At 46.3% G+C, this 25,000-nt stretch overlaps 1 protein-coding gene across 4 annotated transcripts in view; it reads left to right on the top strand.

The window, feature by feature from the left end:
* Window positions 1-25,000, top strand: part of LOC135240573 (E3 ubiquitin-protein ligase Midline-1) — a 109,701-nt gene that overhangs the window by 48,471 nt on the left and 36,230 nt on the right. Inside the window, exon 1 of one of the 4 annotated variants that reach the window (XM_064310196.1) lies at window positions 12,907-13,113. The exons of the other annotated variants lie outside the window; for them this stretch is intronic. The gene's annotated coding sequence lies outside the window, so the exon portion shown is untranslated. Of the gene's footprint in view, window positions 1-12,906; window positions 13,114-25,000 lie in introns of those variants that run through there. 4 annotated transcript variants of the gene reach the window in all.

The raw sequence follows: 25,000 nt of genomic DNA, 5'->3' as shown, positions 1-25,000 counted from the left end.
TATCTTTAGAAATGTGCACTTGCTGTGTTTGGCATTTTTGTATTTTATTAATATATATTTGTAATTTAATTGAATGCGTTTTACACGAATGCTTAGCTTTTGAGATGAATATCATCTCTCTTCGGTAAAGATGAATATCGTCTCTCTATGGACAGTTGAATTACTCTGTAGCCAACTGTCCTCTGTGCACTTTTTCCTTGGGCATGCCTCTCCTGCGGAGCTACAATTCTGCGTCATTTCTGTTAATTAAATGATTTCCACAGAAATGCACAGCTTTGCTGCCTTGTGCCAAGGCATTGTGCTGGACTTAAACAAACCTGGGTCATAAACAGGGAGGAAATGCGCTCCATAATGTCACCATCCCCTCCCTCCTCCCCCCCGCCCCCCCCCCCCCCCCCCCGCAGGCATCGCTCTCTCCTAATTAACACTCGCAGATATCTGCCAGGCAGCCAGGGCCCAGGCTCGTCCGTCTGGGCTGAGTGACAGCCTCAGATGGGGGGGGCGGGTGGGGGGGAGTTTATTAACTACCCCCCCCCCACCCCCCATCCCCACTCTCCTGGGACCCTTCAGTGCTTTCGCTGTTCTGTGCCAGCAGACCAAGAAAACAACAGAAAATAAATAAATAAAAAAAGCGGAGAGAGAGAGAGAGGGTGAAGCTGGTGGCTACCGGGGCCCGTTTGGACTGTGTCCTGCATGCTCCTGGGAAACAGCGGGGGGGGGGGGGGGGGGAGCCAATCAGAGGAGACCGGACTGAGCCTGCTGTGGGTGGAGTGGCTCTTAGAGCAGGCTCATGTTCCCTGCTCTTATAAGGCTCCTCGTCCCTACGTTTCCTGGCCCTGGTAAGAGACAGCTACCACACTGTGTGTGTGTGTGTGGGTGGGTGTGTGTGTGTGTATGAGTGTGCATGTGTGTGTGTGTGTGTGTGTGTGTGTGCGTGTGCATGCGTGTGTGTGTACGTGCCTGTCTGTCTGTGTGTTTTTCTCTGTGTGTGTGTGTGTGTGTCTGTTACTGTCTTGTCTGGTTACTGAAGCCGTTGTGCGTTTGAAGTGAGCAGACAGTCAGGCGGTCTTGTTTTGTGAGCTCCTGGTCTAATTTATACAGACTGTGTGTTCACTGCATTTGCAAGGAAGATGGGATGCTTATGGGCAAGGATTACATGGCTTGCTTTGGTTTTTCAGTGAACTGCTGAAAAACTGTTTTCCTTCATGTTAGGAAGTGGCACTTTTGATTTAAAAAGCCAGTTTTTCTTTATTATTATTATTATTATTATTATTATTATTATTATTATAATATTACATTTTTAGGGACAGCTAATCATACTCGTAATCACATTGTGCAGATTACTCTTCCTTTAAATGGCTTTGCGTGAAACCCTTCATCATCATCATCATCACAGTCCAGTTGCTGTAGTGAAACACTGTTTATTCCTGTACTGCTGGGGTAGCCCTTAGCTAATGCATCATTGTTTCAGACTTTAATGGGTTAATCCTATCGACTGATTTTTCAGTCAATCATGTTTGGATTTAATAGAGATTGCCTGGTCAATCCATACGGTAGAGGGGATTTTTTATGACATAATGCACTTTTGCAATGGAGTGAAGCTTTCTCCAAATGGTAAAATCATTTGCGTGTGTACATGCATGTAGAAATACTTACCACCCGGTAAGTGCGGCAGTTTAGGCTTTTAGTCGTTTAAAATGCAAGGTGCACGTCTGTACTTAATGTCCGTGTTTTTTTTTAGAATAACTTAGACCATAAGTGTCCCATGTTTAATTCATGCTCTCTCTATCTAGTTTAATTTTTTTTTAGTGAGCAGAGTGACTATTGAATGAGAAACCTTTATATTGTTAAGAGTCAGAAGACAATGAATTTTTCATTTATGCCAAGGTCAATTCTGGTTAAAGGGTATGTTTTATACTGCATACAGAGGCCTGGAATTGCAAACTTTATAAAGAAACATGAAAGTCCAGAGACATAATCAATCCATCCGTCCATCCTCCCATTGCTTATACCCACTTATTCCTGGTCAGGGTAGTGAGAGGTGCTGGAGCCTATCCCAGCATGCACTGGGCCAGAGGCAGGAATTCATCCTGGAAGGTCCAGAATGAATGAAAGTACATATTAGGGAATCACAATAAAGAACATGCAGTTGAATGCTAAAGAATGCTAGCATGAATAAGGGTTACAAAAATGGAATAATTTTTTTAAAATCACGAGCAACACAAACAAGCGAGCTGGTGGTCCTTTGCTGGTGGCCCTTGATGATGACATCATCATTGCCCAACCCACCTGTGATGTGGGAAAGGTTGGAGCAAACAGCTTGCCTGTTCTTCTCTGTTGCGTGTTGCAAATCTGTTCTCCACCCTCATTGAAACATGTTCGGCACTGTCTTAATTAGAGAAGATGTCTCAAATGGAGAACGCAGAGGAGGAGGAGCCTGAGGGCGATTCTGGAAATGTCTTGCTTCGGCCTGCTTTGACCCTGGGGTTACATCCAATGGAATCGTCCTCAGAACGACGCTCTTGGAACATATTTAATAAAGGCAGCACACGGGGGAGGCAGTGTGTGTCGAATGCACAATTTGGAGAGATCTGTGGCAGAGGAGATTCCCCTTCAGAATTTAAACGCCTCTTCTTACAAATCTAGTTAGGTCTCTTAGCGGCTGTAAAAAGAATATGAGTCTTTTCCACCTTCCTGAATGGCTCGATAACCCCAAGAGAAGACAGTCATATCGAATAAAAAGTTTTCTGTTTTAATTTACTTTTAAATACTCTGCAGTTACTTCCATGAACGTTTATGAATAGTAAAAACATGAAATACATTTTTTAAAGGTGTAAATAAGGTCACGCTACAATGGCGAAATTGCAGAACTTGCATCGGAAAACCATATTCACCTGCAGGCATTCAAAATGGATAAAAACTATTTTTCTCGTACCTCCACCCTAATCCTCCACCCCCTCTTGTTTCTACATCTCACACCTGTTTCTCAAAGTAAGAAAGCTGTGGTGTTTTTTTTTTTGAAAGATGAAGGATTTTCAGAAATTGTGAATCATCTGCATTTTATGTTTGACTAAATGGGTGGAACCCGAGAATGGCATCTGTTTTAATCCAGTACATAATCCATATGAGAATGCAAGGCATAAACGAAACCAGCGTGGTGAAAATCAGCTAAAGGAAATGAAATCAGATGCAGACTTGTGGAATATGTAATGAAGGTGTGCCATTTGATTGGAGTTTTAATGAATGTGAAAATCCTTGCTTTTTCAGTTACCGATCGCCACAGTTCACTGGTCTGAAACGCCGTCAGTTGACACCGGAAATATTAAGCTTTGATAAATATTATTATCGTTTTGTCCCTTTCTTGTGAGTAATGGAGATTATTTCCTGGAACAAAACATGAAAATAAATCATTTTCCATCTGCATATGCGTTTGCTGTATAAATGAGAGTGAGGAGCTGTTTTCTTTTAGATAAATTTATCTTAGCGTTGCTAGTGTTAGAATTATAGTTAAGCTCTACTGCATACCACGGTATGGCTACATCATATCGTATCGTAGTGTAGTGTTGATGGACAAGGAGTTCAAAGGCAAAGGCTGCCTATTTGACATGCAGTCACTGAGATGTGCCACAGTTAACAGCTTCATACGTGGGTAATATTTTTATTTTTTATTATGTCCGCACCACACGTTCGTCAAAGAGACTGACATCCCTGCCGCGAAGCTGAACTCTTTCAAAGGCAAAGAAGAGTTGTACGTATGGAGATATAGATTATCCCCTGTGGAGCCCACTAGCACCTCACTTATCCCATAAACTGCTTAGTGTGATGCGAAGGTCATTGGCTGCTTTTTCTAGGGGGGGGGAGGCAGTAATGGTCTCTTTCTCGAATAATTGACCTGTAGCCTTGGCCCTTGTCAATCGGGGGCAGTCTGCCTGACCGTATTGTAATAACGGTTCCTCGTTGAGCTAAATGTGATGTGATGATATGAACGCAGGGAACGAGAGCAGGGTTTTTGTTTTTGCCCCGTGGAGTTCATTTGTTCTCTGCCTCTGGGCTAGTCTGAAAGGGTTGGATGATGTTATTCTATAGTACATCAGGGGCTCTTAAACTTTTTAATATACCCACATTAGACCCACATTAGAAATCTACTATATATACTAGCATAGCCTAGTGGACTACAGACTCCTTCCGGGACCCACCTCATACAGTCTCACGACCCATTTTGGATCCCGACCCATAATTTAAGAAACACTGTTTTGACAGATGGCAAGATGTCAGGGAGGTGCGTAATCAGGGCTAACACCTTCCTAAAAAAAGGGTCACACAGGATCTCCAAATGACTCTGTGGCCAAGGTGTGTGCAGGGAGTGGTTCAGGATGTGGTCAGGGTGTGGCCAGGGCGTGGTCAGGGCGTGTCCAGAGTGCGTCCAGGGCGTGGTCAGGGTGTGTCCAGGGCGTCATGGGTGTGTGCAGGGTGTGTGCAGGGCGGGTCCAGGGCATATCATGGGTTTGTGTAGGGCGTGTCCAGGGCGTGTGCTGTGTGCTGTACGTGTCGAGCCTCTCACCCTTGCCGTGTGGGGCGGTTGTGTGAACCGCGGACGCAGTCAGACTCAGGCCCTCTGCTTAGTGTCAGTCGGGGTGTGTGTGACGTGGCAAAGCCTCAGCAGCGCCGACGTGCCTGCTTCCGAGAAAACGGAAAGGGCCGGAAGAATTTTATTTTTCCACACAAGCGACGACTGAAAATAAACAGCACCGGCACCAGAGACCAAGCGCCGGGAAGAACTCAACACCCTCTCCCTCCGCCCGGCTCCACCACAAATAAAATCGTGTTGTGCGAGCGTGTATTTCTGTAATAAATGTGTTCGTGGAGCAGAACCGGCCGCAGAAGTACATTTGATTGTGGGGGAAAAAAAAAACCAAAAAAAACTTCAGTTAAGAATTCAGCTGCCTCGCTGAAGTGTTAGATTGCTATTGCAGATTTTATATTTGGTTTTGACAAAGACAAAAGAGCAATGCTTAACACAATAACTTAAAGAAAGAGTAAAATAATAAAAGCTTATGAAACAGTTCAAGCTCGCTGAGTCACCCGCTGGTTTTTATTTATTTATTTATTAATTTTTTTCTTCTGGTACAGAACAGAATCAATGGCCTGGTACCCTGGGGCAGAGATGGATGTATTTTGTCATGAATATTTACGCATGTTCACAGCTGTACTCTGACCAGTAGCACCCTCAGCGTTGATTAGGATGATGCAGGGCCCGGGCCCCAGCTGGCCAGGAGCTAGGAGCCTCTAAGGAGCATTCTGGAATCTGGGGGCGGGGCTTATTTATGTGGGCGGCGCTGATGACACGCGCCCCGCCCAATCAGTCTCCTCCAGCCTCTGTGCCCTGATGACACGGCCCCTGTGGGACGTCGCCGGGGGGGAGGGGCGGACTGTTCATCCGACGGCAGAAATCAACGCCGAGCAGTAATTTCAGAGCTGGCACCTGTGCCATCCCTGGGCGCCACCGCTCGCCTCGTTCTGCTCTGACCTGTCGTTGGCGCGCTGTCAGGGGGGGTAACGTGATATAATAATGTGTGTGTGAAGAGGCAGGAGGCTTAGCCGGGAGTATTAACTGCCACAGGATCTCTACTGGTAATTCAGGGGAGGGCACAAGTGCTGTAAGCCTTCACGCACGCTATCATTAGGTCCTATTCTTGAGGCTTTGCAGATCCAAATCACACCTTGACACACTGAAAGTATTACCTGTGCCTCTGTGACTTGATCCTTCTGAATGTAACCCAGGCATGGCGTAAAGGGCACCTAGAGATGCAGTCCTATTGTAGTAGCTTGTTCTTTCTCACTGTGGCTGAAATGTCCAGATTCAGACCAGCGGTATAATATTTTGGTATGGAATTGGCATTGATTTTGGTCTTTGATTGGCTAGTACGAGTCCAGTATTAATAGCCACACAGTAGTCCCACCCGCTTCGGGGTTCACAAAGCTTCACTACCGCATCCCTGCATTCTGTGGAATCTCGAGAAGTGAATTCTCTCCGGCAAACTTTCCCTGACCTGACCTGATCCTTACAGAGTTGTCTTTGTTTCCCGGAGCAGCGATAATGGGGAAGTTGCCGTGGGTCTTCCATCGGACATCCGTCCATTTCCGCCAGCGCTGACTGAGTTTGTCTTTGAGACCTTTTTCGCCTCCAGGATGATCCAGATTGGGCGCGTGGTCTAATGAGGGAGGCCTTGCAGCTCCAGTGTTGGGGTGGGGGGGGGGTGGGGGGGTGGGGGGGTGGGGGATGAGCAGTGAAAGGCCAACATCGAGCTCTCAGGCCTTTCAATAGGTTACGGGGCCACGAGAGCCCCTGCATAATTTACTGCATTATTTATTAATTCGGCTGTCAGGCTCGTCCCATCCGTTCGTGCATAATGCATGACCTTCATTTGCCCTACTCATGCCCTTGTCTCTCTGATGATATATTGATCTTCCGGTGTTTATGGGGAACTGTGGGTTGGGAGCGTCGCAGAATAAACCAACCACCAGGCTCTCTGAAATTAAAAAAACAAAAAAAAAAACTATGGAACAATGCTAAAGGCCAGTTCATCGATTTTTAACGTTGGAGTGTGGAGCGTGGAACCAGCCCCACAGCCTCGATGGAGTCAGTGAATCGAATCTGGATTATCTCTGTGTTTGCAAAACGGTCTCTGGATGGATCTCCAGCTTTTAATTATGTTTGGTGCAGTCAGCTCAACTTTTGAGTTGGAACGAGTTGCATTTCCGGGTTTGTTTCTGTAAAAGTATCACGGTTGTATAGTGCATATGTGCATTTGTGATTATTGCCCTCAGTGTGTTTAATGGGTCCATTGGACCTGACGTGTGAGCAAGGTTTTCTTGGACTACCTGCAGTTCTTTGTGATGAAATCCCCCTTTTTACCAGTTGAATAGCAGTGTATACACGAATGCTTGTTTTGGGAAAAGAATACTACGGTGCCTGTATCCCCAGCCTGATTAATAATTAGTATTTAATGATTGACACACAGGCTTGACTGGAAATTTCCTAGAAGTTGGCAAAATAATTCCCTTTGATGGCAGGTGACAGAGGCAATTTGAAACTTGCAGTGACAACGTTTTGTGACAGTTGTGGTCCAGAATAAATATGGGACAGAACATAAGTCCTGCAATGCTCAGAAACAAGCCCAACTCATCTCCTTCTGTCAATATAGCATTGCAAAATAACCCAGCGCTCATAGCTGGCGTCACCTGTTTTTCCTAAAAGCATGTGACCCTCTGGGATTTAAACTTGCAATACCATCAATATCCTCATGGCGTCTCCATGAGCCCCGGATTACCTGACAATATTACCATTAGTGGTTAATTGTGACCCTCGTAAAGGTCATTCTTTCTCACATGGATAGGACGAAAAGTGGACACGGATGGGATATCAAACAAAAACAGGTCACCGATGGACCAAGTGCAGCAGTGTCTGCCTTGTACACTGCATACAGGTCAATGCAGCACAATTCCACACAGTTTGCATTTTATCTATGCACAAGGTACATGCACACAAAGGAACGGTAGGCGGAGGCGGACACAGTACAATAAAAAAAAAATTCAACTACAGTCTTGGTGTATGGAAACCATCAAAAAGGGTGAAATCAACTGTCGGCAGTACACAAGAGAACGTTGAGAGATGGATAGACGTCGTCCGCAGTTTGACTGATGGGTTTTTGTGTGCAGACATTCCATGGTCAAGGTCATTCTGAGGCAGCTTTGGCAACATGCATGTTGAACGACTGAACAGTGAAGAAATTAAAACCAAACACCGGCTCAGCAGACACACGGCACCGTCAAAGTAAATATCCGACGTGTCAAAACAATCGAGGAAGTCGCCGAGAAACTGAAAATGCACCACAACCCCGGCGTTCTCCAAAAGAAAGCACATTTCTTTCAGCCTGTGCTCGAATTCCTCAAGGCCGTTAGGGTATTTGACCTCAATTAAGTGTGCACACTCGACTCTCAGAACTCCCCGCGGGCTCGATTCCAGGGTTCGACGAGAACCGTTCTTCCAAACTTGTCAATTACAAAATTACTCGCGCAGGAAAACGGCGCTGTGATGACGCAGTGGGAGGTCTGGGACAGACGGGAAAACCTTTCCAAGTATCGAACAGGGAGCAAAACGGTATTTGTTGATTCCGCCCTACTCAAAATCGTCCATTACTGAAAAGGCCAAATTGATCCAATCAGCATAGCCCCATGGCGATACTTTTTCTCGGATAACCGTAATATCAAATTCGTGGAATTTGTTTTGGTATCAGTTGCTCAAATCACTGTGGGAAAGTGTAATGCAATTAAATATGTAATCTTGAAAAAGCTTCTTTTTTTTGACTGATTTAAGTGCAATATTAGATAGCAGCTGCTTTGAAATGGATCCAGTTATTTGGGCGGCGTCCTCATCGCCGCTTGCAGGACAGGCTCATAGCTCAGGCCGTCTGAAAGAATGTGGGCCTCGCAAAGCTTTGGCGCGGGCCCCGAAGATTCGTCAGAAACGATTCCTTGTCCTTGAGGATTTTATTTTCTTGTTTTCCTTCTTCCCTCCGACAAATGAAATGACCTACTTTACACACGATACGTCAGCCTGTTTTAAAGACGACAGGGTGGTTCTTTTCTTCCTTTCTTTTTTAAAATATCCGATGGCCTTGTACTAGCACATATTATTATTTTTTTTTTGCTCCAGTAATTTATTGTCAGTTCAGCGAACCCCACAAGGAAGAATAAAGACACTTTCACTTATTGAGACGTGTCTGAGTTTGGCCGACACGCGTTGTCACAAACGAGAACAGCGGCGAGCTGTTCGACACGCGATCCTTCGCCTCACTCTGCTCCGCTGTGCCCAGTGCCACAAACATAGCTGCCAGCATTTCCGGAAATTCCTGTTCCATTTCCTGCACTTGTGAACAGAAGCCACGGTCACACACACACACACACACACACACACACACACACACACACACACACACACACACAATCGCCCTTCGGACGTCTCTTAACCAGAGCGATCCTGTCATGAGCCAACCCCTGCTCAAAGACAACGAAGGCTGCAGAACACGGGTGTGTTTTCCATACAACGTTTAACACACACACACACACACACACAAATGCGGCTACAATCACCAATTTCTGACAGATACTTTGAAAACGGAGATGGCTTCGAAGATCCCCAGACAGTGATCAAATTAGCTGTTTTTCCGCCTCGCATTGGCTTGTCTCTGCATGAATGCCCATCTGTCTGTCTCCAGCGAGGGAACATTTTACTGTCCTACGGACATTTTTCATGGGTTATAATTGCCTGCAGTGTTGAAGCTGGTTTTTTTTTTTTAACAAAAAAAAAAAAAAAAAAACACCCTGCTTCCAACGGTATAATCACAGGCGCATAGACCCTTCGGCTTCAGCCAGCCACTGTGAGTCTCTCTGCTGATTCACATCTGATCTCCGCTGAGGGGATTTCCCCCTGGAGTGCACTGAAGTCACCGCTACATGTTTTTCTGTGGGGACTGCTGGGAAATAATTTTGAGGGACTGTGATTGAGGGACATTTTAAAGTGGATTTTTTTAGGTGACAGGGGTGGCTGAGATTGCATGTATAATGTACTGGCAGAACTCAAGTAGTGACTAGATGTACAACAACAGCCAACTGCTCGGTGTGATTAGAACCCATGACCTTCAGGGAACATGTCAGTTGTTCCAGTTTCACGCATCTGGATGTCTCCGCGTACTCCTGATTGGTTGGTTTGGTATGACCACAGGGGCCGGCAGCAGCCACCGTGACCTTTATAGCTCCGCCTCCGGTCCCGATTGGAGGGCAATGCCCTCCTCGATCAATTGTGACATCAGCAAGTGATTTTGCCTGTGTGTGTGGGATGGGGGGGAGGGGTCACTGTGCTGAATTGGGTCTGTCTGTGTGACAAAGAACAACCTTGGATCCAAGCTGTGGGCAGCTACGCTATAGCTGAATGAAGAGAGAGAGAAAATTGAAATTTTGTGCTTACAGTATAGATAAGTGAAGCTACAGAAGTAGAAGTAATATTATAATCTGAAATATTAATTGGTCTGTAGCACCACTACTGTTATTACAACCACCCCCAGCATTAATAAAAAATATTACAAATTCTAACTAGAATATTGTATTCTAATTAATACATTAATATCACAATACCTTCTGTTATGAAAGCAGATTTATATGAACATGGGTAGAAGAGATTAAATTCTGTTTGCGATATGGAGCTGGCCATACAGCATGAATATCTGTGATACTAATTGAAGCTTATTAAATGAGCTTCAGACACAGGTCATAACTTGCGCTCATCTCTCGTACGTCCGGGTCAACGTTTCGTTCAGTTGGCCTTTTCAATTCTTTTCGTTGCCTAGCAACCACCGGATATCTGGGAGGGGGGGGGGGGGATCATGACACATTAATGTGGTTAATTAAAGAGCGCTTGATTTGCAAATCACTCCTGCATTAAACAGCCCGTCTTCCCGATTTGCGGCGCCGAGGCTGCGCCAAATCGTCAGCCTGTAAATCGTCCAAGGGCAAAGGGGGATTGGAGCAAGTCAAAGGGCCCTTGGGGAGGCAGGGGATAAATATGTGTCCAGGAGCCGGGGGCCAAAGCAAAGCCGTGTATCACGCCCAGGTGACGAGAACAGTTTCTGAGGCGCACGTGCACTCACTTAAAGGGGTTAAAGGTCAAGGAAACTATGCATTAGGGGCTGAACTCCTGCAGAAAACCCACTTTTTTTTTTTTTTTTTTTTTACAGCTCCGCATGTTCTGTTACTGCCACAATACATTAGAGAAACGCAACGTCTCGGAATAAAGCTTTCAGCATTGAATGCCAACATTGTATGTTTGTTAAATCAGAGAAATCCATCGGTTATTCTTTCCCTTTCTACAGAACGGTTAATCTACAGCCTCAGTCCCTCCCTGGCCCATTATAATGATTCATTTAGTGGGTGTTAAAGTAAAAAGGATTCCCGCCTGAAAGGCCAATAGCACTCTTTTAACAAAGATTTATCTCGGGAATCAATTTTAATTTTCTAGAAGTCTTTTTCCTAAGTAAAAAGAAATAAGAAGACTTATTTCTAAAAAATGAGTGGTACTATCTACTATTTTAATTTCCATCTGTGACTGCACACCCTATTTGTGAAACGTTGGTAAAAAAAAAAGAAAAAGAAAAGTACAGTCATCTTGTTGACAGGATGTCCCTCTGGGATCCTTCTGTGATGTCACAGCTGTGACTGTTCTGTGTGTGCCACGCGTTGGCTTGCTGACAGCTTTCTGAACTATAAACACCAAAAATAGAACAAGTTTAAAAGGGGGGTTGTATTTTATGTGCACTTTTTGTTCCTCACATTATATCAGTCTTATATCAACGATTTCAGAGCTGCATTGTCATTCCAAGCAGTCTGGGAGTTGTGTCATTCAATCTGAACTATCAGAGCTGTGTTATTAAGTTTCCATTATCAGAGCTGTGTCATTCAGTCTCCATTATCAGAGCTGTGTCATTCAGTCTCCATTATCAGAGCTGTGTCATTCAGTCTCCATTATCAGTGCTGTGTCATTCAGTCTCCATTATCAGTGCTGTGTCATTCAGTCTCCATTATCAGAACTGTGTCATTCGGTCTCCATTATCAGAACTGTGTCATTCGGTCTCCATTATAAGTGCTGTGTCATTCAGTCTCCATTATCAGAACTGTGTCATTCAGTCTCCATTATCAGTGCTGTGTCATTCAGTCTCCATTATCAGTGCTGTGTCATTCAGTCTCCATTATCAGAGCTGTGTCATTCAGTCTCCATTATCAGAACTGTGTCATTCAGTCTCCATTATCAGAACTGTGTCATTCAGTCTCCATTATCAGTGCTGTGTCATTCAGTCTCCATTATCAGTGCTGTGTCATTCAGTCTCCATTATCAGTGCTGTGTCATTCAGTCTCCATTATCAGTGCTGTGTCATCCATGTTGTTATAGCATCCCTCCCCAGAGGGATAGGTGTCAGTAGCCTTGGCAACAGCCAAAGAAATCTCCACATAATTCCAGCATCCTGCAGTGGGGTCAGTACTGCCATGTGCCGTGTCACCAGGGTGATTACAGTCGAACATTTTAACTGGTATTCAGAAAAGCAAAACTTATATGCCACCAGCATGTTTTTCTCTGCATGGTCCTATGTGTAATAATCAGAAACTAGCCACTAAAAAAACGGGGAATGATTCCTGTTTATTAATAAGGTTTTGCCCTTTTAAATGTCCCAGAATTCATAATTCTCAGAATGCTGACCATGTTTCCACCCATAAAAAAATATGTCTGGAAAAGTAAAACAGAAAGCAGAATTCCTGGGATCTGCTTTGGCTTAGCTTTCTGACCATCTTAACCGCAGTAAGAGGCTTTTTTTTTGGAGAGAGAACAGCCGAAAATTCCTTTCTGTCAATGACTTATAAAATAAAACCCTTTTTGCTGGTTTTGTGCACTAGGGTTTATTCATGTTAAGAATACAATTAAAGAAAGAGATGCCTACATGGGGTTCTTATTTAATAATGAATTTTGTTTTTTCTCTCTGAAGATTGTGTGTCCGTGTTTGTGTTTTTGCTACATTTGGAAAACACTCTGACATTCCTGGAGATTTTAGCCTCGGTGCATGTGTGAGAGAGGAGTAGGCAGTGCTGAGCTGTTTCAGTAATCCTTCAGCGCACACGCACACGCACGCACACACACACACACTGACACACACCCACCCACCCTCAGTCCCGCCCCTGCCGTGTGATTGGTCGGGCTGACAGCATGCAGCCCACAGCGCCTGAAGTCAGCTCCCATTCGGAAAGGGAAAAGAGGGGCGGAGCTCTGTGCTCTGCCGGGTGTCGATAGGCTGGGGAGGGGAGGGTTAGGTGCCAGACGCTTTGCCACGAGATGCCGTGACACTGTGGTCAGGGATGAACAGATAAACGCTCAAAGTTATCTGACTTGCTTTCAGGGGTCTGCCTAGACGCACCGGACGCTCTTATTTAGGGCGAAGCTGTCATTTTAACTTTTATTTTTTTTCCCCCCCTCTGGCATTAATGGATAATGGGAGTTTAACCATGTGGCAGGTAAGGGAGGGGATCTTTTCACGGTCCGTTGGTGCTGAGGTGATCTTTCTCTCACAGGTTTTTTTTTCTTTTTTTCTTTCCACCGTGTGATTTCCTATTTTGCCAGTGCAGTCCCGATTTCCGTCTCAGCGACGGTGACCAAGCTGTTCTGTTTCACAGAGTAATTCTGTAAAAACGGTTGAAGTGCACATGAGCTCAGATGGATCATTTGTTTATTTGCTGCATGTAAATAGTGTGTTGTGCTGTACATTTTTAAAAGAAAGCATGTGGTATTGTTAAGATTTAAAATTTTATTTGAAGATACTAACTCTTTTTGAAGAGACGTATAAATTTGGCTGTTCTCAGCCCAAGAGAGATGTTCTACTTCTCTGTCAGCTCCTGTGATTTCTCTGGATAACCAGTGAAACCTTTGCCAGACGCAGTGAGCATAATTGAGGAGAACTGTTCCCAGTTGCGCAATGTGGTAGCAATGACAATATCTTGTTGTTCAGTGTCTGGATACTGACCTGAACATTTTTTTTTATTTTTTTATTTTTTATTTTTTTATCTGGCCTAATTGTGAGTTTGTGCAGTGTTGTTGTGATCTGAGACTCTCTCATAGTGAGCCATTGTTTCTCTTTTTGGCGTGTTGCGTGTCTGTGAAGTGACTCTGAAGTTGAGATCACGTTTTACTCTGCAGTGAACGGTGAAAGCTATCAGCTGAATGACTGAAGCACAAGGCTGGGTTGCCCTGCTTGTCGTTTCCAGTTTTAGGGAGATCTCGGCTCGTCGCAGTCCGTAAACCAGCTGATGAAGTCCCGTGGCAGTTTCCCAGTCTGATGTACCTGACGGCTCGCTATAATCTGAACATGCCGGCACTTATGAGCACTTTGAGCACAGGGACATGAAGCTCCACTTAAAGCTCGAGAGTTTTCAAGCTGCTAATTCATCGTTCATGTAATAGAACCTGTGCAGTCAGCTGAATTTACACAATGCTAAGTTTACATTATGTACAGACCTGTTGTGTTGTGTAAACTTTACGAGATTAAAGTACACTTTAAGTGTGGTCGTGCACAAGCTGCACACATATAACTAAGCACTTGTGGACCTGATGTCATTAGAAAATCCTGTTTATTTGGCCTGGGGGGGTTGGTGGGGAACAAGAATTTGACAGACTTCTTGGATGCAGTGACTGTTATAATAATCGGGGTAGGGGGCTGTTCTGTGGTTACATAGGCTGTTATCGTAGCCTGCAAGTTGTTATTGTAACTATATATAGTGGTTATCATTAACGTTAAAGGAGTGGCTTCTTCACAGTTCTCTGGTGACTGAGTGTTTAGGTGAATGAATGGCAAATTAAGAGCCAAACCTGCCCACGGTCTCGCCCTAATGGTTTATCTGTTAATTTTTAACTGGCTATTTCCCAAAGGGAGAACTCGGCCAAAAAAACTTTCTTTGATCGCTTGTCTGGTAAAATACACACGCCGGGGTCGTCATGGCAACCGTTTGCTGTTGGATTGTGGGAGAAGGGAAGGGTTGAGACACGAGACAATGAGCGAGTTGTTGTTGAGATTCGGCTCCTCTTCGAAATGAAGGTGAGGGTGTTGGCAAGGCCTGCTGGGTCTGTGTCATTCGCTCAGACAGCGCCTGTAGAGAAGTGCATTGTGGGTTTTATTTTTTTTTCATGTCACGTGACAAGCATATAGCACGTTTCCCTTAGACTGCAGTCCTTCCGGCAGATTTAATTGGCACAGCGTTCATTAATCAAGAGGACAAAAGACAAAAGTTAAGAGAATTTGAATTATTCTGCCAGGATAATACTTCTGCGGCTATTCAATCTTCTGGTAGATATAGATACTTAATCAATTGCGGCGACAAAGCCATTCTTCATGGTGCAGAACTGATAAGAGGTGCTGATCATCATCGGCACTTAAATACACTGCACGCACTATTCTGTCCATGCCTTCTTTTTAAAGGAGTTTGCATATCTGCCTCTAGAGGTCGCTCTCAAAGCGGTTTTAGGAGTTCCTGCCAGATCCTGTCCAGTCTGTCTGTGGGGCTTCTGAGAAATAAGCTGAGAAAAATAACACAAGCCAAGACACTGCGGTTTCTGAAGTATGTAAGAATGTACATTTCTTTTAAATGTATCATTCAGAGTCTCTACACACTGGGTAACATAATTACGTATATAAAAGCAGAAAAAAAGGCATTTAATAAATAACATGCAGGTCAGTACATACGTCATGTGTGCTATGTTTCCTGCAGGTAGACTCAGCTCCTCATTAGTTCCCATCTGCCTTTGTTGGGGCAGAAACTACAAAATTCCCCTTCTTTTGTGTGCTGTTTGTATCCCTCCGGCCCAGTTTGGATGTGATCAACAGGATGAGTCAAACCCGGGATCAGTTCCAGAACGCGTTCAGCGCTGAGCGTTTAGACCGGTGCCACAGCCCTGTGTGTTCAGCGATGAGGATTTAGATCTGAGCTACAGGCCTGCGTGTTCAGCGCTGAGCATTTAGACCTGAGCTACAGGCCTGCGTGTTCAGCGCTGAGCATTTAGACCTGAGCTACAAGCCTGTGTGTTCAGCGCTGAGCATTTAGACCTGAGCTACAGGCCTGCGTGTTCAATGCTGAGCATTTAGACCTGAGCTACAAGCCTGGTGTTCAGCGCTGAGCATTTAGACCTGAGCTACAAGCCTGTGTGTTCAGCGCTGAGCATTTAGACCTGAGCTACAGGCCTGCGTGTTCAGTGCTGAGCATTTAGACCTGAGCTACAGGCCTGTGTGTTCAGTGCTGAGCTGCAGGCCTCTGTGTTCAGTGCTGAGCATTTAGACCTGAGCTACAGGCCTGCGTGTTCAGTGCTGAGCATTTAGACCTGAGCTACAGGCCTGCGTGTTCAGTGCTGAGCATTTAGACCTGAGCTACAGGACTGTGTGTTCAGCACTGAGCATTTAGACCTGAGCTACAGGCCTGTGTGTTCAGTGCTGAGCTACAGGTCTGTGTGTTCAGTGCTGAGCATTTAGACCTGAGCTACAGGCCTGCGTGTTCAGTGCTGAGCATTTAGACCTGAGCTACAGGCCTGTGTGTTCAGTGCTGAGCTACAGGTCTGTGTGTTCAGTGCTGAGCATTTAGGCCTGAGCTACAGGCCTGTGTGTTCAGTGCTGAGCATTTAGGCCTGAGCTACAGGCCTGAGCTGTTAGACCTGAGCTACAGGTACTGTGTGTTCAGCTGAGCATTTAGGCCTGAGCTGCAGGCCTCGTGTGTTCAGTGCTGAGCTACAGGTCTGTGTGTTCAGTGCTGAGCATTTAGGCCTGAGCTACAGGCCTGTGCATGTGAGCATTTCAGACCTGAGCTCAGGCTGGGTGCTCAGTCCCCTGAGCACAGTTTTCTTTTTTGTTGAGCATTTAGGCCTGAGCTACAGGTCTGTGTGTTCAGTGCTGAGCATTTAGGCCTGAGCTGCAGGCCTGCGTGTTCAGTGCTGAGCTACAGGTCTGTGTGTTCAGTGCTGAGCATTTAGGCCTGAGCTACAGGCCTGTGCCACTGTGGACGTTTCAGGCCGAAGGCTTCAGGGGAAATGCGGTAGCTCTGGGGTCGCCGTGGAGACGAAGCACTTTTTTTATTTTCTTTTATTTTTTTAAAGCAGATGTCACCGGCAGGGGCACAGAGAGGAAGCGGGTGTGCTGGTGTTGATTACCGCCGTGGGACTTTCTCTGCTGGAAAAGCCGCTGTCGGGGTTTTGGGTCAGCGACCGGCACTCTCTGAGCGCGGAAACGTCCTCCCGTCCCGATGAGTTCCTCTCATCTGACCCGGCGGGTCCGCCTCGCCCTGACCTTCCTGCCCCTCTCTCGCATCCAGACTTCCCGCGCGTGGCTGCTGCTGCTGCTGCTGCTGCACGTCCTGTGCCACGCGGCGCTGCTTCCTGTTACGCTGTTTCTCCTTCGCCGACCACCAGTGGAGCGGGACACACCGATGCGCTCTCCGGCTCCCGCACGGAACACTGCGGAGCTTCCAGGCAACCGTTCCCTCTCTGCAGTGCTGCGGTGCCCCAAACTCACCCTGCGCTGGCACAAACTGGCACGTCAATACAGAGGGATGTGGCGTCCCTCACCCGCCCCTCCACCAGCACAGTGTCCAGCGGGAGATCATTTCATGCTCACCTCAAGTTCGCGGCCCGCCAACCCGCTAAACGCCCTGTCCCCGCGTGGAGCGAGCGGGGCGGTGGGGGTGGGGGGGGGGGGGGGCACCTGGCGGCTCCTCTCCTAACTGCTGCACACGTCTCTGAGCACGCTCAGTGGAATGCGACAGAGCAGAACATGTTTCTGAGCGAAAGAGAGACTGCTCATGGTTCTGCTATGTGTTCGTCTGCTCCTGTTTATTTTATTTAGTGTTGCAGTATTGCATCATTCTGTGGGTGGGCAAGAGTGACAGGTAACCGCACGCACACGCACACGCACACGCACATACACACACACATATACACATACACACACTCACACACAAACAAACACACACGCACACGCACACACACAGACTCACGAAACACACAGAGCCACACAATCACCATACACAGCACACACACACACGACACACGAAATCACACACATCACACATGCACACACACACTCACACACAAACAAACACACACGCACACACACACACACAGACTCACAGAAACACTCACGAAACCCCAAATCAGCACTCACACACACACTACACACACACACACACTCGCACACAAACAAACACACACACACAGAATCACACAAACACAAACAGAGACTCACACAATCAGACACGAACACACACACGCACACTCACACACAGACACACACACAGGTCAGAATCAGCACGGTGCAGAGCAGTCACTCAGCAGCAGCCGTGGTGCAGATTTTACAGATTAGGGTCTAATCGCCTGCCTCATGCCAGAGTCACAAATGAGCTGCAAATCACATTAGGCTAATGAGCCCTGCTGGATCAGTCTGAGTCCTGCCAGTCTCACTACCACAGAAGAGGGAAGAACATGCACGTTTCTGATTGGTTGCAGACTAGCTGACGAATGAACAGGGATGAACTGTGACATTTTTGATTGGCCACAGACTCACTGATGAAAGAAGAGGGATGAACATAGGTGTTTTTGATTGGTCACAGACTCGCTGATGAAAGAAGAGGGACGAACATGGACGTTTTTGATTGGTCATGGACTCACTGATGGATGAACAGGGATGAACATGGATGTTTTTGATTGGTCACAGACTCGCTGATGAAAGAAGAGGGACGAACATGGACGTTTTTGATTGGTCATGGACTCACTGATGGATGAACAGGGATGAACATGGATGTTTTTGATTGGTCACAGACTCTGATGAAAGAAGAGGGATGAACATGGACGTGTTTGGTCACAGACTCGTTGATGAAGGAACAGGGACATACATAGACGTTTTTGGATTGGTCACAGACTCGCTGATGAATGAACACGGACGAACATGGACGTTTTTGATTGGTCACAGATTCACAGACTGAATAGGAGGGACAAACATGGATGTTTTTGATTGGTCACACCGTCACAGACTCGTTGATGAAAGAAGAGGGATGAACATGGATGTTTTTGATTGTCAGCTCTGATGAAGCAGGAGACTGGTTTGATGTCCAGACTGCCGAGGAGAGACACACGGATAAATGGACGTCAGCCCGGAGAAGAGGAGGGAAAGGAGAGAAGGACGTAGGACGTAGAAGGCTGTAATGACGCTGAAGTGGATCCGTTTCATCGTTACAGATGATAATAGGCTGTGGCACGTCGTAAGATGACATCAGTCAGTCTGGAGAACTGAAGGCTGTGGTCTCCTGGGTCAGCTCTTTGCATAAGATGACCGTTTTACGGACATCGCTGTCAAAACAAAGGCTAACGTTGAAATCATCCTGTCGGTGTCGATTAAATTCTCTGTCAAGCCTGGCAGACTAAAAACAGGGGCAGGGGTAAGGTCACAGAAGGACTAGCGGTTTATAAACGCAGCCAAAGTTTTTTTCAAACTGTAACCCTCTCACCTATAGGAGAATGCCGTGAGGTCAAAGGTCAGGGGGCATCAAGGGAATTTTGTTTCGTCACAGACCAAGAAACAAACCCAAAAGACCGTGAAACAATATGCAGGTGGTGTCAGGGGTTAACGCCTAGCATGTGGTGTGGCTGGCAGTGACGGGCGTGGTATGGTATTTTCACCATGTTTTATGGCAATATGGGCTGCATTGAGCAGAAAATAATTTATTTAGTGCCATTTAAGCCTCACTTTTACTGTTTGTGGGACACCCTTTGTAATACTCAATTACATTTTCATAAATAAAAAAGCTATATGTAAATGACTCAGATTGTTTGCCATATTCATTTGTAAAAATGAATCCACCAAAATGTTTTTGTCTCCATCTCATCAGACGAGTAACTAGTGTATATGCAACGTGTATTATTATCAGATCAGTACGAGTATCGAACATCGTAAGGACTGCAGATATTTTTCGTTTGAAAGGAGGGCGTTTGCGTCGAGTCTGTGAGTCTTCGTTTAATTTTTTCCCAGAGAGACGAAAGCCTATGATTCAGAACCAATGCCTGGGCTGTGCGAACCGTTCCACTGCTCCCTGTGTGTAGCACTGTGTTTTCAGTGTTTGTTTATACATTGCACCGTATTACAAGGCAGTGGATTTGGAGATTCCTGCGACGTGAGTCACGTGTTTGTCCTGGCACATTTTCGCTGTTCGCGCCGTAATCAGGAATATCGCAGATTTGGAATGTGCGAACGAAGCGCGATTTAGGGTTTCTCAGGTCGGGGGTCGGGCCAGATTAAAGGCTCAGATCTACATGCAATCAAACCGCAGTGCGCGTTGTCCTTTGTTCTGACTTAATCTGGGACGAATTAAATTTTTTTTTGTCAGGAATGCAACTTCTCGCGCAGCTCATTTCAGTGCAGAGGCGACATGCTGTAGCAGGAGTGGGGAAATGCTGAATATTCACAGCCTGGTTTGGTTATTTGCCGTTTTGGGAAAAAGCAGATTGACGTTGTTCCGCTGCGTCTTCCTGAGGCCTATACTGAACCTTCAGACTTTTTCACAGCTCCAGACAGCCCACTTCCTCAATCCCCAACTTATGTGTGTGTGAGTGTGTGTGTGTGTTTATGTGTTTGTGTGCATATGAGTGTAAGTGTGTGTGTGTGTGCATGCATGTGAGTGTGTATGTGTGTGTTTATGTGTTTGTGCACGTGTGTGTGCGCGTGTATGTGTGTGAGGGTGTGTTTATGTGTTAGTGTACATGTGAGTGTGTGTGTTTGTGTGCTTGTGTGTTTTTTTTTGACGTGTGTTTGTGCGTGTGTGTGTGTTTGTGTTTTTATGTGTATGTGTTGTGTACATGTGAGTGTGTATGTGTTCGCGTGCACGTGTGTTTGTGTCGCGTATGTGTGAGTGTGTGTGTTTGTGCGTGTGCGTGTGTTTGTGTGTTTATGTGTGTGTGTGTGTGTTTGTGTGTTTATGTGTTTGTTTGTGTGTTTGTGCGTTTATGTGTTTGCGTTGTGTGCATGTGAGTGCGTGTGTGTTTGCATGCACGTGTGTTTGTGTTGCGTACGTGTGAGCGCGTGTGTTTGGGCGTGTGCGCGCGCGCGTGCGTGTGTGTCTCTGTCCTTGTGTTTATCTTTTCCCCCGTGCGTTCGTGTGGATTATGGCCGCTGTCAGCCTCCCGAGGCTTGTGAAGTCATCACGTCGCGGTAAAAGTGACAGCGGTCGCTCTGCCGTGCGTACGCCCTGACGCCCTGCCGCGCGGTCGCCCGGGCGGTCTGAATACGAAAGGGCGCGCGCTGATCGCGGAGCGCTACGCTAATGCGCTTGACCCACTTTCGGCGCCCCGCTCCACGCAACGCCAGCTTCGCTCGTGTCAAAAATGTGGCCTGGATGCGGGACCGGGGCCTCCGTTCTGTGCAATACGCGCTCTCCTCTCCTCTCCTCTCCTCTCCTCGACTCTTCTTCTTCTTCTTCCCCCAGGTCCCGATCTCTCCCGCGTGGTGCGGGGTGGTTTTTTTAAATAGATCACATCTCACATCGCGTTCGTTGTCTTTAACGTTTTCCTGGAGATCAGATATCCGTCACGTCGCGACGTCGAACTGCTCACTTCGCAGTTTAACCGCCTGACGTGTTCACAGAGTGGCTTCGCAGTTTAACCGCCTGACGCGTTCACAGAGTGGCCGCGAGGGATTCGAAAGCTTGTGCTCGGGAGTCGGAAACTAAAATAACCGGAGATTAAATTTTGAACGAGTGGCCGTGTGCAGTTCTATCCTCTCCTCTCCGCTGGATCGTGTCAGTTTGCTCAGTGCTTGCCTCACACTCTGCGGACTCTGTGTGGAGCTGTCCACTTCTTTCTGGTTCCTTGTGCAACCCTTGTGCTTTTCTGCACCGGGCGGTTCGCTGTATATTTCCTACCTTAATGGAACCTTCACATTTCCTCGCTTCTTTTTATACATTTATATCCGTCTCTGACGTAAAGGCATTTTCCGGACCCTCTTTAGGGGGAAGAGTTTTTGAATAATTGAACAGGTTAACCGCGGGCTTCGGTGAGAGGGAGGAAAGCAATGCGACCTCTACCACCTGTGATTAATTAAATATTAATTCAGTTCCCCTGCATAGGACCTTAAAAAAAGAAAAACAGGAGTTGGAAAGAGTCTGTAGTGCTGAGACTGCCGTTACCTATAGTCCGACAGACAAGAGTACGTGCAGTTGGGGCATATTCTCCATTAATTCATTTGAACACATCCTCAGTCTTTAACGATGGGGGTGTCCAGTCTTATTCAAAAAGAGCTGGTGTGGGTGCAGGCTTTTGCTTTAGCCCAGCACTACAACACCTGATTTAACTATTTAACCAATCACGGTCTTCATTCAAGGCCTGGATAAGTAGAATCGGGTGTTGTAGTGTTGAGCTAAAACAAAAAAACCTGCACCCACACCGGCCCTTTTTCGGATAAGATAGGACACCCCTGATTTACAGCATACATTTTCCCCCTCCAAAGTGATAATTAAGTTTCCTTGCAAAGATAAAAATGAAATGAGCCCAATCAGGACATGGCTGATTGAGAGAGAGAGAGAGCGAGGGCATTAAATGCAGCATACACATGCTGAGGTGGTTTGGAGAATGCCTGATGTGAGTTTGGTGATGCGCTGAGTTGGTGATGCGCTGGATTGGGATGTGAGTTTGGTGATGCGCTGGGTTGGGATGTGAGTTTGGTGATGCGCTGGGTTGGGATGTGCATGGTGATGTGCTGGGTTGGGATGTGAGTTTGGTGATGCGCTGGGTTGGGATGTGAGTTTGATGATGCGCTGGGTTGTTGATGCGCTGGGTTGGGATGTGAGTTTGGTGATGCGCTGGGTTGGGATGTGAGTTTGGTGATGCGCTGGGTTGGGATGTGAGTTTGATGATGCGCTGGGTTGGTGATGCGCTGGGTTGGGATGTGAGTTTGGTGATGCGCTGGGTTGGGATGTGAGTTTGATGATGCGCTGGGTTGGGATGTGATCGATGATGCGCCGGACGTGAGGCTGGTCTGCGATTCGCCGCGTGCCTGCAGATCGTTTGCTCCTGCGGTCGGGGGTGACTGCGCCCCTGCATGTAAACAGAGGGGAGGAGGCATTAATGCAGCGATTTTTGGGGACTGAAGAGAATGAGAACGTGCCCTGACTGGCTGATACCCCCCGCCCCCCCCCTCCCCCCCACCCCTGCGGAGTGCCTCTGCGGGACGGGCCAGCCCAGACCCTGCCTAACGAGGGCTCGTTAGACACCCTGCTCGTTTGGCTCCGTCAGTAGACTGCAGACGGAGCAGCCGCCCAGTGTGAAACGGCTGATTGGATTGATTAAGGGCAGCTTCCACTGAGCCTCGACCCTCCTGTGAGCTCCTGTTTTAAAGGTCACAGCTCACAGGGGCGTTTTCCAAACAGAATATATATATATATATATATATATATATATAAGGCAAGTAAAAGGGAAGTGAATTAAAACAATTGAGTATTTGATTTTAACCTTCTGTTATTCCTTTTATGCAAGCAGATGGCATAAATATACGGTACGTGCGTGTTGGTCTGCAGTACATTTCATTGGCACTTCCATTGAGGAGCAGGGCTCTCTGGCGCCCCCTGGTGCTCACCCTTTCTCGGCACGCCCCTCTGACACATTCCCGCCCAGCTGGGTGCTCCGTGGCGGCGGCGGGCCGGTGTGTTTTTTACGAGGGCGTGTCCCGTGACCCGTTCAGTGTGGGGCAGGCCCGGCATTCCGTCCCACGCTGAGGAGGGAACGCCGAGGAATCCGCCGGGACATGGGGGGGGATGTCCCCCCCGTCCCCATAAAATTCCCAGGTGTGAAAATCGGAAAGAGGTGGCAAACCAACACGAGTGCCGCTCGTCTGTACCCTGGCTCTCTGGTTCTTGTGGGATCTCAGAGGGATCAGATGAAAAGGGCTAGTGAGTGTATTTGCAGCCCTGACGTGTTTCAGCGAGTCAGACGCTTTACCTGTTTTTAGCACCCAACGCCGTCCCAGCTGAGATTGTGCCATCCGTGTTCAGATGGATCTCCGGTTTACTCAAACATTGCCCTTGCTGAGCATGACTACTGAATAACTAGCTGGAGCAGCAGTGGTGCTACATATGCAGTTGTGGGGAGGAGGGGGGTGGTCATTATTATTCAGAGAATTTTTAGAAAATTCTCCAGTGTTTCAGGCATACCGTATTTATAAATATGTCCGCAGGTATTTTTGCGCCTACCTGTGTTGTTTGATGCAGAATAAATTCAGCTGCAGTTATATAATACTATAGACACTCTTCTGAGGTTTGGTATGCATACAATTCCACACAGTACAAATTACGTTACAGGCTCTTAGCAAACTTGCAAACTTGCACACTTGGCACAGTTCACAAATGTTGCATTTTATTATTGATAATCAAAAGTGCATAGTTGCTGTTTTTCTTGGTTATTCTTGGATATTTTGTTTATTGAGTGTGCTATAACTACCCAGAGCACTGGTGATGCCATAAAAGCCTGCTACAGGCTTACTATATGGGCAATTTCACAGTGCAGATGATATATGTACACAAATTTTTTTGGTGAAGAATTTGTGTACCCGGCTATAGGAGTTACTTTTGAGATTCATGAAAATGTATCTATCAATCTTTTTTATTACACTATGTACATATGACAGAATAATTATGTAGACCATGATTTTGACAGCATTTTGACTTTGCCTGTGCTGATTTAATTTCTTAATTCACTGTAGGACTGTTGAATTAACCCTTTGAAGGGTAGGCTTTTTGGAATGTTATGTTTTTTCAAATTTCTAAGTCAGTGTTCTAGAACTGCATTGCTTTCAGTTACCAGTACTGATTCTTACATCAGCATTAGAATTTCCAGAACATTCTAATCACATATTTGTGACCTCACACCTTACGGGGTTAAGTCTGGGCCTTCTTGGCCTTTTCATGTGAACCACGGTTCTTATACAGTTCTGTGATGTGAACATTAACAGCAAAGTTAGCGCCTGACCTTCTGGTGGTGCTGATGATTTACATGTGGATTATGCATTAAGCAGATTCGGATATTTCAGTCGGCTTATTGTGTAGCCTGTGTTGCTGTGTGTGGCCACTAGGGGCAGAGTCTGTAGTTGCACTTTGCCTGCATTCAGCCAGAAGGCTCAATAAACGATCACTAACTGGGTCAAATTTTCAAAGCATATGTTTTTTACTCATTCAGATTCAGTCTTCATTTAACTACGACACTGACTTTCAGTGTGCCACAAGTTTAAAGTTGGACATGTAATTAAAAAAAGAAAATTTATATGTGTACGTACAAAGCATCAGTGTTAGTCGCAGTAGTTTCACAAAGCATGTTAATGTCAATGGTGGTAGTTTC

This window comes from Anguilla rostrata, chromosome 15 (genome assembly GCF_018555375.3).
Source record: "Anguilla rostrata isolate EN2019 chromosome 15, ASM1855537v3, whole genome shotgun sequence".
Taxonomy (NCBI): domain Eukaryota; kingdom Metazoa; phylum Chordata; class Actinopteri; order Anguilliformes; family Anguillidae; genus Anguilla; species Anguilla rostrata.
The sequence above is the reverse complement of the archived record's forward strand: the minus strand, read 5'-3'. Positions and strand labels throughout refer to the sequence as shown.